Here is a 14,996-nt window from a genome sequence, read left to right as displayed (position 1 = left end):
ACTGGAATTGATCATTTTCACTCAAGCTATCAAATTTTAGGGCACAGAGTTTTCCTAGTATTCCCTCATTGTTATTTAATGTCTGTAAACTCTGTACTGAAAGCCCCTCTTTCATTCTTGATGGTTAATTTAGGCCCCTGCCCTCTGTATTTGCCACACTTCTCTGGACAGCCTGTCATTCTTTCATGTAAAAAATGGGTTCCATGGGAAAAAGTGATTATTATCATTACACAATTTTCCAGCAAGAGAAATGCCATACTTTCATAAGTGGGAAAAACTGCTTTATCCATACTTCTCATTTTATTACACAGTATGTATCTGTCTGCTCAGGCTGCCATAACAAACTACCACAGACTGAAAGACTTAAACAACAGGAATTTATTTTCCCACAGTTATGGAGTTGAAAATCTGAAACCAGGATCCGAGCACAGTCCAAGTCCCAGTGGGGGTTCTCTTCCTGGCTTGCGGACAGCCACCTTCCTGCTGCTTCCTCATAGGGCAAGAGAAGAGACAGGAAGTTCTCTGATGTCTCTTCTTGTAAAGACATTCATCCCACTACGAAGGCTCTACTTTCACAATTTCATCTAAACCTAATGATCTCCCAAAGGCCCCCATCTCCAAATGTCATTACACTGGGAGTTACTGTTTCAACATACGAATTTCACAGGGACACAATTCTGTTCACAGTACACTACACTGTATTTAAAAACCAACATTCAACAATTAACATTTAAATAAATTATTTTTACTGCTTGCCAATGCCATACTTAGAGCTTTCTTCACTTTAACTATCAGTGTAAGGTGAAAGTAAACATAAAATGACTACTAACACAGTTGGTGCCACTGCCTTGAATCATGTTGAGAGTCAGCATTTTTATCCATTACTGCCTTTTATACCAGAACTGCGTATGTCAATATAGAAAAAAAGCCTAGTAATATCTTGCGTGCTAAGTTGCTTCAGTCATGTCCAACTCTTTGCATCTCCATGAGCTGTAGCCCACCAGGCTCCTCTGTCCATGGGATTTTCCAGGCAAGAATACTGGAGTGGGTTGCCATGTCCTCCCCTCCAGGGGATCTTCTCGACCCAGGGATCAAACCAGAATCTCTTACATCTAACCTGCATTGGCAGGTGGGTTCTTTGTCACTAGTGCCACCTGAGAAGCGTTAGTAGTTTTGACTTCACTTTGAGAACTCACCACTGCCTTACAGAGTTGAGTTCAAATAACTAGCATAGAAAAAAATTTTATAAACTGTGAAAATTATTAGGAATTTAAGGTATTCACACAGTACTCACAGCAAATACAACTAATACTGAAAAACTGATTCATTCCTAATTCCATTTTCAAATTCACTGATGAAAATGATCAAGTTACACTTTCATCTGATGAAATAAACCTTAGAAAGAAACAAAGTTCTACAGGATCTAAAAAAGAAAAAAAATTAAACTTGGTTGTGATAAAACAAAGAAATAAAGAAAGCAGGCCATTTTATACTATAAATGCACTCATGTTTTTATAGGATTATATCACTTATAGACAAATACACCAGAAATATTATCAGTGATGATCTCAGGAAGGGAATTAGATGACTCAGGATAAGAAATTTAGACTATGTTCTCTTTAAGTTTTATAAGGTCATGTCTTACATTTAGAGCTTTAAACCATTTTGAGTTTATTTGTGTATATGATGTGAGAGAATGTTCTAATTTCATTGTTTCACACACAGCTGTCCAGCTTTCCCAACACCACTTGAAGAGACTGGCTTTTCTCCAGTGTATATTCTTACCTCCTTTGTTGTAGATAATAATTAACTGTAGATGCATGAGTTTATTTCTTGGCTCTCTACTCAGTCCCACAGATCTATCTATGTATGTGTTTTTGTGCCAGTAGAATACTGTTCCGATTATTGCAGCTCTGCAGTATAGTCTTAAGTCTGGAAAGGTTACACCTCCAAGCTTTGTTCTTTTTTCTCAGGATGGCTTTGGCAATTTGGGGTCTTTTGTGGTCCCATAAATTTTAGGATATTTATTCTAGTTCTGTGGAAAACGTCATTGGTGTTTTGGTAGTGATTACACTAAATCTGTAGATTGCTTTGGGTAGTATGGCCATTTTAACAATATTAATTTTCCAATTCAAGAGCAGAGAATATCTTTCCAATTCTTTGATTCATCTTCAATTTCTGTCCTTGGGGTTTATAGTTTTTGGCATATAGGTCTTTCACCTCCTTCACTGTATCTTTTCCTAGGTATTTAAGTTTTCTGATGCAATTTTAAACAGAATTTTTTTTCTGACAGTTCATTATTAGTGTACAGACGTGCAACAGATTTCAGTGTATTAGTCTTAAATCCCATTACCTTGCTGAAATCATTTATTAGTTCTAATACAGTTTTTCGTGTGGAGACTTTAGGATTCTGTATATATAGAGTATCATGTCATCTGCAAATATTGACAGTTTTACTTCCTCCCTTCCAATTTGGATATCTTTTATTTCTTTTTCTCATCTGATTGTTGTGGCTAGGACTTCCAACACTATGTTAAATAGAGGTGGTAAGAATGAGCATCCTTGTCTTGTTCTGAATTTATCAGGAAGACCAAACTCCTAGAAAAGAACATAGGCAGAACATTCTTTGACACAAATCATAATAATGTTTTCTCAGATCAGTCTCCCACAGCAAAAGAAACAAAAGCAAAAATTAAAAAAAACAACAACACAGGACTCTAATCAAACGTAAAGGTTTTGCACAGCAAAGGAAATCATAAAGCAAAAAGACAACCTAAGAATGGGAAAAAAGATTTACAACTGATGCGACCAACAACACAGAGGGCAATGGCACCCCACTCCAGTACTCTTGCCTGGCAAATCCCATGGATAGAAGAGCCTGGTGGGCTGCAGTCCATGGGATTGTGAAGAGTCAGACACGACTGAGAGACTTCACTTTCACTTTTCACTTTCATGCATTGGAGAAGGAAATGGCAACTCACTCCAGTGTTCTTGCCTGGAGAATCCCAAGGACAGGGAAGCCTGGTGGGCTGCCGTCTACGGGGTCGTACAGAGTCAGACATGACTGAAGCAACTTAGCAGCAGCAGCAGTGACTAACAAGGGATTAATTTCCAAACAGCTTATACAACTCAGTATCAAACAAACAACCCCATCCAAATACTGAGCAGAAAATCTAAACAGACACTTCTCCAAAGAAGATGTATATGGTCAGCAGGCACAAGAAAAGATGCTCAACATCAGCAATTATTAGAGGAAATACAAATCAAAACCACAATGAGGTATTACCTCATACCAATAAGAATGGCCAACATCAGAAAGTCTACAAATAAAAATTGCTGGAGAGTGTGGAGAAAAGGGATCCCTCATACACACACTGTTGGTGGGAATGTAAACTGGTGCAGTGACTGTAGGAAACAGTTCTGAGGCTCCTTTAAAAACTAAAGACATAGTTACCATATGACCTAGCAATTCCACTCTTGGGTATATATACATCTGGAAAAAATAAGAATTCTAAAGACTTGAAAAGATACATGCTCCCCAACATTCATAGCAGCACTACAGCCAAGGCCTGGACTCGACCCCAGTGCCCATCAGCAGACAGCCGGCTTAAGAGAGTGTGACAGGTCACCCAATCATACAAAGGGAATACTGCCATCTGTAACAGCATGGGCAGACCTGGAAAATATTAGCCTCAGTGAAAGAGGTCAGACAGAAAGACAGACTCTATATGATAAACTTATATGTGCAGTCTACAAAAAATACAGGTGAACCTATATGCAAAATGGAAACAGATGTAAAAAACAAACTTAGGTTACCAAAGGGAAGCGGGAAGGGACAAATTAAGAGTACAGGATTAACAGATACAAACTACTATACAGGACTCCCCTCGCGATCCCATGGTAAATAATCCACCTGCCAATGCAGGGAACATAGGTTCCATACTTGGTCTGGGAAGATTCCACATGATGCTGGGCAACTGAGCCCATACACCACAACTACTGAAGCCCACGTGCCCAAGAGCACATGCTCTGCAACAAGAAAAGCCACCACAATGAGAAGTCCAAGCACTGCAACTAGAGAAAGCCCAAGTGCAGCAGCAAAGGCCCATCTCAGCCAAAAACAATTTAAAACAATTTTTAATAACTACTGTACATAAAGTAGATAAGCAACAAGGATTACTGTAAAGCTCAGGGAATTATACCCAGGATCTTGTAATAACCTATAATGGAATATAATCTAAGAAAAAAATTGAATCACCATCCTGTGTATCTGAAATTAACACAATATAATAAATCAAATTTTTAGAAAAAAAGAAATTCAGTTAACATCTTTTGAAATTTAGACTATATATGTATCACCCCAAAAGTAAATGAAATTTCTTTCATAGTTAATATATAATGATTTGGTACATTAAAAATTCAATTTAGCCAAAGAACTAAACAGACATTTCTCCAAAGAAGACATACAGATGGCTAACAAACACATGAAAAGATGCTCAACATCACTCATTATTAGAGAAATGCAAATCAAAACCACAATGAGGTACCATTTCACACCAGTCAGAATGGCTGCTATCCAAAAGTCTACAAGAAATAAATGCTGGAGAGGGTGTGGAGAAAAGGGAACCCTCTTACACTGTTGGTGGGAATGCAAACTATGGAGAACAGTGTGGAGATTCCTTAAAAAACTGGGAATAAAACTGCCATATGACCCAGCAATCCCACTGCTGGGCATACACACCGAGGAAACCAGAATTGAAAGAGACAGGTGTACCCCAATGTTCATCGCAGCACTGTTTATAATAGCCAGGACATGGAAGCAACCTAGATGTCCATCAGCAGATGAATGGATAAGAAAGCTGTGGTACATATACACGATGGAATATTACTCAGCCATTAAAAAGAATACATTTGAATCAGTTCTACTGAGATGGATGAAACTGGAGCCCATTATACAGAGTGAAGTAAGCCAGAAAGAAAAACACCAATACAGTATACTAATGCATATATATGGAATTTGAAAGATGGTAACGATAACCCTATATGTGAGACAGAATAAGAGACACAGATGCATAGAACAGTCTTATGGACTCTGAGGGAGAAGGTGAGGATGGGACGTTCTGGGACAATAGCTTTGAAACATGTATATTATCATATGTGAAACAGAACACCATTCCAGGTTCGATGCATGAGACAGATGCTCAGGGCTGGGGCAATGGGATGACCCAGAGGGATGGGATGGGGAGGGAGGTGGAAGGGGGGTTCGGGATGGGAAACACATGTAAACCCATGGCTGATTCATGTCAATGTATGGCAAAAACCACTACAATATTGTAAAGTAATTAGCCCCCAACTAAAATAAATAGATTTATTTAAAAAAATAAAAATAAAAATTCAATTTAAGGGCTTCCCTGGTGGATAAGAATCTGCCTTGTAATGCAAGGGACATCAGTTTGATCCCTGGTCCCGGAAGAGTCCATATATTAAGGAGCCACAAAGCCCATGCACCACAACTACTGAGCTTGTGCTCTAGAGCCTATGAACCAAAACTACTGAGCCCACACTCTGCAACTACTGATGCCCATACATCTAGAGTCTGTGCCCACAACACAGCAACAAACAGGAGCACCGTAACTATAGAAAGCCCACATGCAGCAACAAAGATTCACCATAGCCAAAAAGTAAACATATATGTCTATTTTTTTTTAATTCCATTTAAAACACTTGTAAAATTTCATTCTCTCACTCAACTTGGGAAATAGAAAACAGAATTCACTTTTATTTTTAAAAAAAATATTTTTCCATTCCAGTACATGGTATGTATGTCACCAACTCAATGGACATGAGTTAGAGCAAACTCCAGGAGACAGTGAAGGATAGAGGAGCCTAGCGTGCTGCAGTCCATAGGGTCGAACAGAATCGGACATGACTTAGCAACTGAACAACAACATAATCTTTCTAAAACAAAAGGAGTTAGAAACTAAATCTCCTTTAATGACTGGATGGTATCAATTCATGTGACAGAAATATAAATTTAGTTGCGAACTCTCTGTTGGATTGAATTTTCAATAAAAAATGTGAGATAGTTCTTAGCTGGAAGCTCTGTAAGACTGAAAAACAACATGCATGCCATATACGGAATTAGTCCCTCCAAATGAAGAATTCAGTCCAATATAGTATTTCTAGAGAACTGACAATCAGCTTCATTATAACATTATTTTAAATGAATGAGTAAGGCACAAGTCTTAATATCTAGAGTTTACCTGAAACATTTTTAACCAAAATTAACTTAAAACAGGAAATACAACTTTCAAAACAAACAGTTGTCCTTTCCTATGTGCTTAAGCAATACTTTCTATTCCTAAACTGTAAGCTACTAATAATATAAAAGCCTCTGGAGATTGATGATTATCACTACAAGGTGAGTAAGCTATAAAATGGTGTGGAGGTTTCCCGCAAAATTAAAAACAGAACTACCATACGATCCAGCAATCCCACTTCTGGGTATTTACCCAAAGAAAACAAAAATATAAACTGAGAAACATGCACCCTCTTTAACTGCAACATTATTTATTATAGCCAGATACAGAAATAATGTGTCTACAGACACACACATATTATGTATCACAATATTATTCTCAATCATTAAAAAGAATGAAACCCTGACACTTGTGACACCACAGATGAGCCTTCAGGGCATCATGCTAAGTGAGATAAGTCAGACAGAGACAAACAGTGTATGGTCTCACTTATATGTGCAATCTAAAATACAAACAAAAAACAAAACTCATGCAGAAAATACTATTGGTGGTTGCCAGAGGGGGAGGAGTGCAAAGTAGGTGAAATGAGTGAAAGAGGTCAAAAGGTACAAACTCTCAGTTATAAATGTCATGGGAATGTAATGAACAACACTGTGAAGGCAGTTAATAATCCTATATTGCATACTTGAAAGTTGATGAGAGAACAGACCTCAAAAGTTCTCATCATGGGGGGCTTCCCTGGTGGTCCAGTGGCTAAGACTCCACGCTCCCAATGCAGGAGGCCCGAGTTCGATCCCTGGCCAGGGAACTAGATCCCATATGCCACAACTAAGACCCAGGGCAGACAAATAAATTAAATAAACAAATCAACATTAAAAAAAAAAAAAGTTCTCATCATAAGAAAAATAACTTGTGACTACATAAGGTTACGATGTTAATTGTGGTGACTTATTGTGGTGATAATTCTGCACCGTAAACATATATCAAATCATTATGTTGTACATCTGAAAATAATAAAATGTTATGTCAATTATACCTCTGTTTTTTAAGTGCCCAACAGTTATAAGATAATTTATTCAACTGATATAATTCAATTAGGCAAATTTGGTAAACAGACCTTATTAGTTAAATTAGAGAGTAAGAATTAGATAATAAGGTAATTATTGCTAATTTCTTGTCTGATAACACCACTATAATCATTTAAGAAAATTTCTTTATTTCTACAGATGATGAACACTGAAATTTTACAAGTCTGTATCTTTCAGAGTTCAGGAAAAAAGAAAAACTAAACAAATAAATGAAAACCATGCTGCAATATGTAGCACAATGTAACCTCTCCCTAATGACCATTAGAAGGCACTTGAAGATCCTGTTTCATCTTAGTGTCAAGTTAATACAGACACTAATGATATATTAATATATTGTAACCCAAATCTGCACTGAAAGTGAAAGTCACTCAGTCGTGTCCAACTCTTTGCGACCCCATGGACTATACAGTCCATGGAATTCTCCAGGCCAGAATACTGGAGTGGGTAGCCTTTCACTCCAGTGTTCTTGCCTGGAGAATCCCAGGGACGCGGGAGCCTGGTGGGCTGCCATCTGTGGGGTCGCACAGAGTCGGACACGACTGAAGTGACTTAGCAGCAGCAGCCTTTCACTTCTCCAGGGGATCTTCCCAACCTAGGGATCAAACCCAGGTTCGGGTTTGAATGCGGGAGCACTGTAGGCAGATTCTTTACCAGCTGAGCCACAAGGGAAGCATAACCCAAATCTGCATTGCTTATCAACAATTTGTATATTTTTAAACCTTGATCCACTATGAAACAATATATGGTGATGGTAGAAATCTGGGAGAAAAGGAGAAAGTAAAGAGAGAGGAAGAAAATCCACAAGTTCTACACCCCCAGATTCAACCAAGTGTGGATGGGGAAAAAACTTTAATTTTTGAAAGTTTCAAAAAACTTGAAACTGTCACCTAGTAGTAACTATTTCCAAAGCATTGTTATTCCATTTACAACTATTCATACAGCATTTATATTTTGCATAAGTAATTTAGAGATGATTTAAAATATAGGGGAGGCTGTCTGTAGGTTATACGCAAACACTATGCCATTTTATACTAGGGACCAGTCCCTCAAACCAATCCCTCACAGAGACTTAAGAGACAACTATATAGCACCACTGTTACTTGCTAATTGTGTGAATCATGGATTATACCTAAATTACTTACTTTTTCCCCGTTAATAATTACAGCTTAAGAGTTTTCCATATTACAGAAGGCTTTGCAAATGCTTTTAACAACTTCCTAAATGTTCCATTAAATATGACATGATTTACTTAAGATAGTAAAAACGTAGAAGACCAAGCTGGTTTTTTGGGTACCATTTTTTAAGCAGTTCAAATCTAAGCTTAGAAGAAAAGTTTAGCATTAAGCACCTTTACCTTCACGGATAAGTTTCAGCTTGCTTTTGCCAAGAGAAGAGTGTCTGAGCTGGAGAAGGCATAATTAGTTCGAAGAATTCAGCCTTTCTGCAAACTTCAGACATAGTTTTTGTAAATTTCAAAATAGGATTTGATATATAAATGACTATTGTGAGATGACACTGCCTCTGTATCTATAACCATTTCACCTGGACTATCTAATCAGTCCTATGAATGTATCCCTAAATGTGGTTTTTGAAAACCAAATTGCTGTCTCACAGCAATTAAGTATCTGTTATTTTGGAGGAAAACATATTAAATTTTGAACTAAGTGTGCAAGCTCCCTAGTCAATGACTTTAACCTTAACTGTGTATGTCTGTAAAGTGTTAATTCTCCTGCATTAAACATATTAAATAATTCCATCTACTTTGAAGGAGAGAACAAAGAAGAGGCAGAAGCTGGGCACTCCTTCATATGCCTATGAGTCAGCAAAGATTGTAGAGATGGTTATTCTGAAATATGATAAAGATTATCATTGAGGTAGGCTTCCCAGGTGGTGCTAGTAGTAAAAAAAAAAAAAAAAAAAAACCCGATTGCCAATGCAGGAGACATATTAAGAGACTCAGGTTCAATCCCTGGGTCAGGAAGATCCTCTGGAGGAGGGAATGGCAACCCACTCCAGTATTCCTGCTTGGAAAATCCCATAGACAGAGGAGCCTGGAAGGCTACAGTCCATAGGGTCTCAAAGAGTCAGACATGACTGAAGTGTCTTAGCACGCAGGTACGCACATTACTGAGGTAAACAATTCTATTAACTGTAGTTAGAGTTGGTTGGCAAGAGGTCAGGAGAACATGGCTGATGAGACAAAACTTCACAGCCCAATTTGTTCAGCTTTTGAAGCATTGGTTGTGCAATGTCTGGTCAGGAGTTGTCACGACCTCTTGCCAACCATCATTTCTTCCAGCATCTCAACAACTTTTTGCAGGGAAAATGCTTCCACAACCAGAGGGAAGCAGAAAAGACTTCCCACGAGTTCATCAAATCCCAAAGCATGGATCTTTATGCTACAGGAATAAACTTATTTCTCACTGGCAAAAATGTGTTGACTATAATGGTTCCTATTTTGATTAATAAAGATGTGTTTGAGTCTAGTTATAATGATTTAAAATTCAGTGTCTGAAACCACAATTACTTTTGTACAACCTAATATATTAACTAAGGTTATCGATAAGGGCTTGCCATGTGGCTCAGCGCTAAAGAATCTGCCTGCAATGCAGGCAATCTGGGTTCAATCCTTGGGTCAGGGAACATTCCCTGGAGAAAGGAATGGCAACCCACTCTAGTATTCTTGCCTGGAAAATCCTGGCAAGGGATGTTCCCTAGCAGGCTACAGTCCAGGGGGTCAAAGAGAGTTGGACATGACTGAGTACAGCACAAGGTATCTTTAAACAGAAGCACGTATAAACTAAGGCTATGTTTTGGTAGACTGATTGAACTAGTGTCACAGAGGCTCACAGGAATCTAAAGTTCCTAGGAACAATAGCTCAGTATTTGCCAGTTCAGTGTTTGTGGAAACTTTATAGAACATAACCTTGATCAAGCAGTTCAGTTCAGTTCAGTCGCTCAGTCGAGTCCAACATTTTGCAGCCCCATGGACTGCAGCACATCAGGCCTCCCTGTCCATCACCAACTCCTGGAGTTTACTCAAACTCATCCATTGAGTCGGTGATGCCATCCGACCATCTCATTCTCTGTCGTCCCCTTCTCCTCCCACCTTCAATCTTTCTCACATCAGGGTCTTTTCAACTGAGTCAGTTCTTCACATCAGGTGGCCAAATTATTGGAGTTTCACCTTCAGCCTCCATCTTTCCAATGAACATTCAGGACTGATTTCCTTTGGGACGGACTGGTTGGATCTCCTTGAAGTCGAAGGTATTCTCAAGAGTCTTCTCCAACACCACGGTTCAAAAGCATCAATTCTTCGGTGCTCAGCTTTCTTTGTAGTCCAACTCTCACATCTATACATAACTACTGGAAAAACCATACCCTTGACTAGACGGACCTTTACTGGCAAAGTAATGTCTGCTTTTTAATATGCTGTCTAGGTTGGTCATAACTTTTCTTCCAAGGAGCAAGTGTCTTTTAATTTCATCGCTGCAGTCACCATCTGCAGTGATTCTGGAGCCCAAAAAAATAAAGTCTGTTTCCCTATCTATTTGCCATGAAGTGAAGGGACCAGATGCCATGATCTTAGTTTTCTGAATGTTGAGTTTTAAGCCAACTTTTTCACTCTCCTCTTTCACTTTCATCAAGAGGCTCTTTAGTTCTTCACTTTCTGCCATGACGGTGGTGTCATCTGCATATCTGAGGTTATTGATATTTCTCCCGGCAAGCTTGATTCCAGCTTGTGCTTCATCCAGCCCAGCGTTTCTCATGATGTACTCTGCATATAAATTAAATAAGCAGGGTGACAATATACAGCCTTGACGTACTCCTTTTCCTATTTGGAACCAGTCTGTTGTTCCATGTCCAGTCCTAACTGTTGCTTCTTGACCTGCATACAGGTTTCTCAGGAAGCAGGTCAAGTGGTCTGGTATTCCCATCTCTTGAAGAATTTTCCACAGTTTATTCTGATCCACACAGTCAAAGGCTTTGGTGTAGTCAATGAAGCAGAAGTAGATGTTTTTCTGGAACTCTCTTGCTTTTTCTATGATCCAACAGATTTTGGCAATTTCATCTCTGGTTCCTCTGCCTTTTCTAAAACCAGCTTGAACATCTGGAAGTTCATGCTTCACATACTGTTGAAGCCTCACTTGGAGAATTTTGAGCATCACTTTGCTAGTGTGACATGAGTGCACTTGTGTGGTAGTTTGAGCATTCTTTGGCATTGCCTTTCTTTCGGATTGGAATGAAAACTGACATTCTCCAGTCCTGTGGCCACTCCTGAGTTTTCCAAATTTGCTTGCACATTGAGTGTAGCACTGTCACAGCATCATCTTTTAGGATTTGAAACAGCTCAACTGGAATTCCATCACCTCCACTAGCTTTGTTCATAGTGATGTTTCCTAAGGCCCTCTTGACTTTGCATTCCAGGATGTCTGGCTCTAGGTGAGTGATCACACCATTGTGATTATCTGGGTCATGAAGATCTTTTTTGTATAGTTCTTCTGTGTATTCTTGCCACCTCTTCTTACTATCTTTTGCTTCTGTTAGGTCCATACCATTTCTGTCCTTTATTCTGCTCATCTCTCTGCATGAAAAGTTCCCTTGGTATCTCTAATTTTCTTGAAGAGATCTCTAGTCTTTCCCATTCTATTGTTTTCCTCTATTTCTTTGCACTGATCACTGAGGAAGGCTTTCTTATCTCTCTGTGCTATTCTCTGGAACTCTGCATTCAAATGGGTATACCCTTCCTTTTCTTCTCTGCCTTTCACTTCTCTCCTTTTCACAGCTATCTGTAAGGCCTCCTCAGAAAATCATTTCCCCTTTTTGCATTTCTTTTTCTTGAGGATGGTCTTGATCACTGCCTCCTGTACAGTATTACTGAACCTCCATCCATAGTTCTTCAGGCACTCTTGTCTATCAGATCTAATCCCTTGAATCTATGTGTCACCTCCACTATATAATTGTAATGGATTTGATTTAGGTCATACCTGAATAGTCTTGTGGTTTTCCCTACTTTCTTCAATTTAAGTCTGAATTTGGCCATAAGGAGTTCATGATCTGAGCCACAGTCAGCTCCCAGTCTTGTTTTTGCTGACTGTATAGAGCTTCTCCATTTTCGGCTGCAAAGAATATAATCAATCTGATTTCGGTATTGACCATCTGGTGATGTCCATGTGTAGAGTCTTCTCTCGCGTTGTTGGAAGAGGGTGTTGACTATGACCAGTACGTTCTCTTGGCAAAACTGTTAGCTTTTGCCCTCCTTCATTCTTTACTCCAAGGCCAAATTTGCCTGTTACTGCAGGTTCTCTTGACTTTCTACTTTTGCATTCCAGTCCCATATAATGAGAACATCTTTTTTTGGTGTTTGTTCTAGAAGGTCTTGTAGGTCTTCAGAGAACCATTCAACTTCAGCTTCTTCAGCACTACTGGTTGGGGCATAGACTTGCATTATTATGATACTGAACGGTTTGCTTTGGAAGCAAACAGAGACCATTCTGTCGTTTTTGAGATTGCATCCAAGTACTGCATTTCAGACTCTTTTTGTTGACTATGATGGCTCCTCCATTTCTTCTAACAGATTCTTGCCCATAGTAGATATAATGGTCATCTGAGTTAAATTCACCCATTCCACTCCATTTTAGTTCACTGATTCCTAAAATGTCAATGTTCACTCTTGCCATCTTCTGCTGACCACTTTCAATTTGCCTTGATTCCTGTACCTAACATTCCAGGTTCCTATGCAATATTGCTCTTTACAGCAATATTGCTCTTTATAGCGCAGCGCTGTGGCAACTGTGAGGAGATACCCCACCTCCAAGAGCAGAGAAGCCCCAGCAAGATGGGAGGAGCTGGAACAACTTTGAGGAGATATCCCACGTCCAAGGGCAAAGAAGCCCCAGCAAGATGGTAGGAGGGGCAAAATCGTGTTTAAACTCGAACCCCATACCCGCAGAGATGCTCAGAGGGCTCAAACAAACCTTGTGTGCACCAGGACCCAGAGACCCCACAGAGACTGAGACACAACTGTGTTTGAGTGTCTTCTGCAGAGGTACGGGTCAGCAGTGGGCTGTTGCAGGGGCAGGGGCTCTGGGTGCAGTAGACCTGGGTATGGCATAAGTCCTCTTGGAGGAGGTAGCCATTAACCACACCATAGAGCCACCAGAAGTTACACAGGACTGGGAAACAGACTCTTGGAGGGCACAAAGAGAACCTTATGCACCAGGACCCAGGAGAAAGGAGCAGTGACCCCACAAGAGACTGACCTAGACTTGCCAGTGCTATGAATAACAAGAATCAACTGGAGTTGGCAGCATTTACTATTCACAAGTGAAAAAAAGAAGACTGAATAAGACAAAGAATTCAAAGATGTTCTCAAGGATGTTCTCGTAATCTCTCTCTCTCCAAGAACTGAACCTGGCCCCTCAGCAGTGAAAGCACAGAATCCTAATCAATGGATCACCAGGAAATTTTCATTTTTTATAAAACTCCTTCAACTATAGAACCATTTCTTCAAGCTACATCTTAAAAGTAAGTTCAAGAAGGACTTCCCTGATAGTCCAGTGGTTAACAATCTGCCTTCCAATGCAGGGGACATGCAGGTTCAATTCCTAAATGGGGAACTAAGATCTCACATGCTGCAGGGCAATTAAGCCTGAACGTGTCACAACTAAAGTCCATGAGCCTCAATGAAAGATCCAATACGACAAAAACTGAGCCAATGCACAGCAACTACTGAAACCCACACACCCTGAAGCCTGTGCTCGGCAACAAGAGAATTCACTGCAGTGAGCAGTGTACACACCACAATTAGAGTAGCCTCCACTCGCTATAACTAGAGAAAACCCACACACAGCAATGAAGACCCAGCGCGGCCAAAAATAAACAAATGAAATTTTTACAAAATATACAGCAAAGTTGTACCACTGTAATGCTATTCACAACTCCTCCACAGAAAACCTAAGCCTTGGGGGAAGGGCATACTGTATCATTAGAGTGCAAAGAACAACGAACTGGGGAAGATAGGACTCTATTTAAGGCTCTCCTACCCTTAAGAAATTTGTGACACTTCTGGGTCTTTTTTCCCTTAATTTCTAAAACGAAGGAACAGGATTAAGAACCATTAATATCACCCAATAGTTAAAATTTGTAAAGCACAGAATGACTTATATCTTCTATTTGAAATGCAAGAAAGCTTCTGCAATTTTTAAACCATGTTGCACCTGGCTGTGATTTCCAGGAGTACCTTTATATATTTATAAATTTCAGAGAACCATTCTATGATTTACTAGGGATTCATGAAGCCAACTAAAAAATTCTGTCTTGCAGCAAAGTTTTTCAGTTCAGTTCACAAGCATAATAGGCAACCAGAGTTATCAATACTTCTGCATATCTGTATTATGAAACTTTAGATAACCATTAAAATGCTTGAAATATTTTTAAAAATTGCACGTGATCTAATATTAAGTGGAAAAATCAGACAATGAAACAATTACAGTTATTTTAAAAGAACTGTACACTTTTCCTCAAAAGCCAAAAAATGAGAAGGAACACATAACAAAGATAATAGAGCATGGACTCATGGTAAAATTTTGTTGTCTTCTTTACATCTTGAGTTTTTCCAAGTTGTCCACAACGGACAAGGAGGTCT

General features: G+C 39.2%; 1 protein-coding gene across 13 annotated transcripts in view; it reads right to left on the bottom strand.

Moving 5' to 3' along the window:
- The window catches only part of WDR33 (WD repeat domain 33), a 117,222-nt gene that overhangs the window by 84,231 nt on the left and 17,995 nt on the right, over positions 1–14,996 (bottom strand). For 2 of the 13 annotated variants that reach the window (XM_081581113.1, XM_081581111.1), the window contains exon 2: positions 1,786–2,598. The exons of the other annotated variants lie outside the window; for them this stretch is intronic. The gene's annotated coding sequence lies outside the window, so the exon portion shown is untranslated. The remainder of the gene's footprint in view (positions 1–1,785; positions 2,599–14,996) is intronic. 13 annotated transcript variants of the gene reach the window in all.

The sequence above is a fragment of the Giraffa tippelskirchi genome, chromosome 3 (genome assembly GCF_054371585.1).
Source record: "Giraffa tippelskirchi isolate mGirTip1 chromosome 3, T2T-mGirTip1v1.2.pri, whole genome shotgun sequence".
NCBI lineage: Eukaryota > Metazoa > Chordata > Mammalia > Artiodactyla > Giraffidae > Giraffa > Giraffa tippelskirchi.
This window is presented reverse-complemented; position numbering and strand designations above follow the sequence as displayed.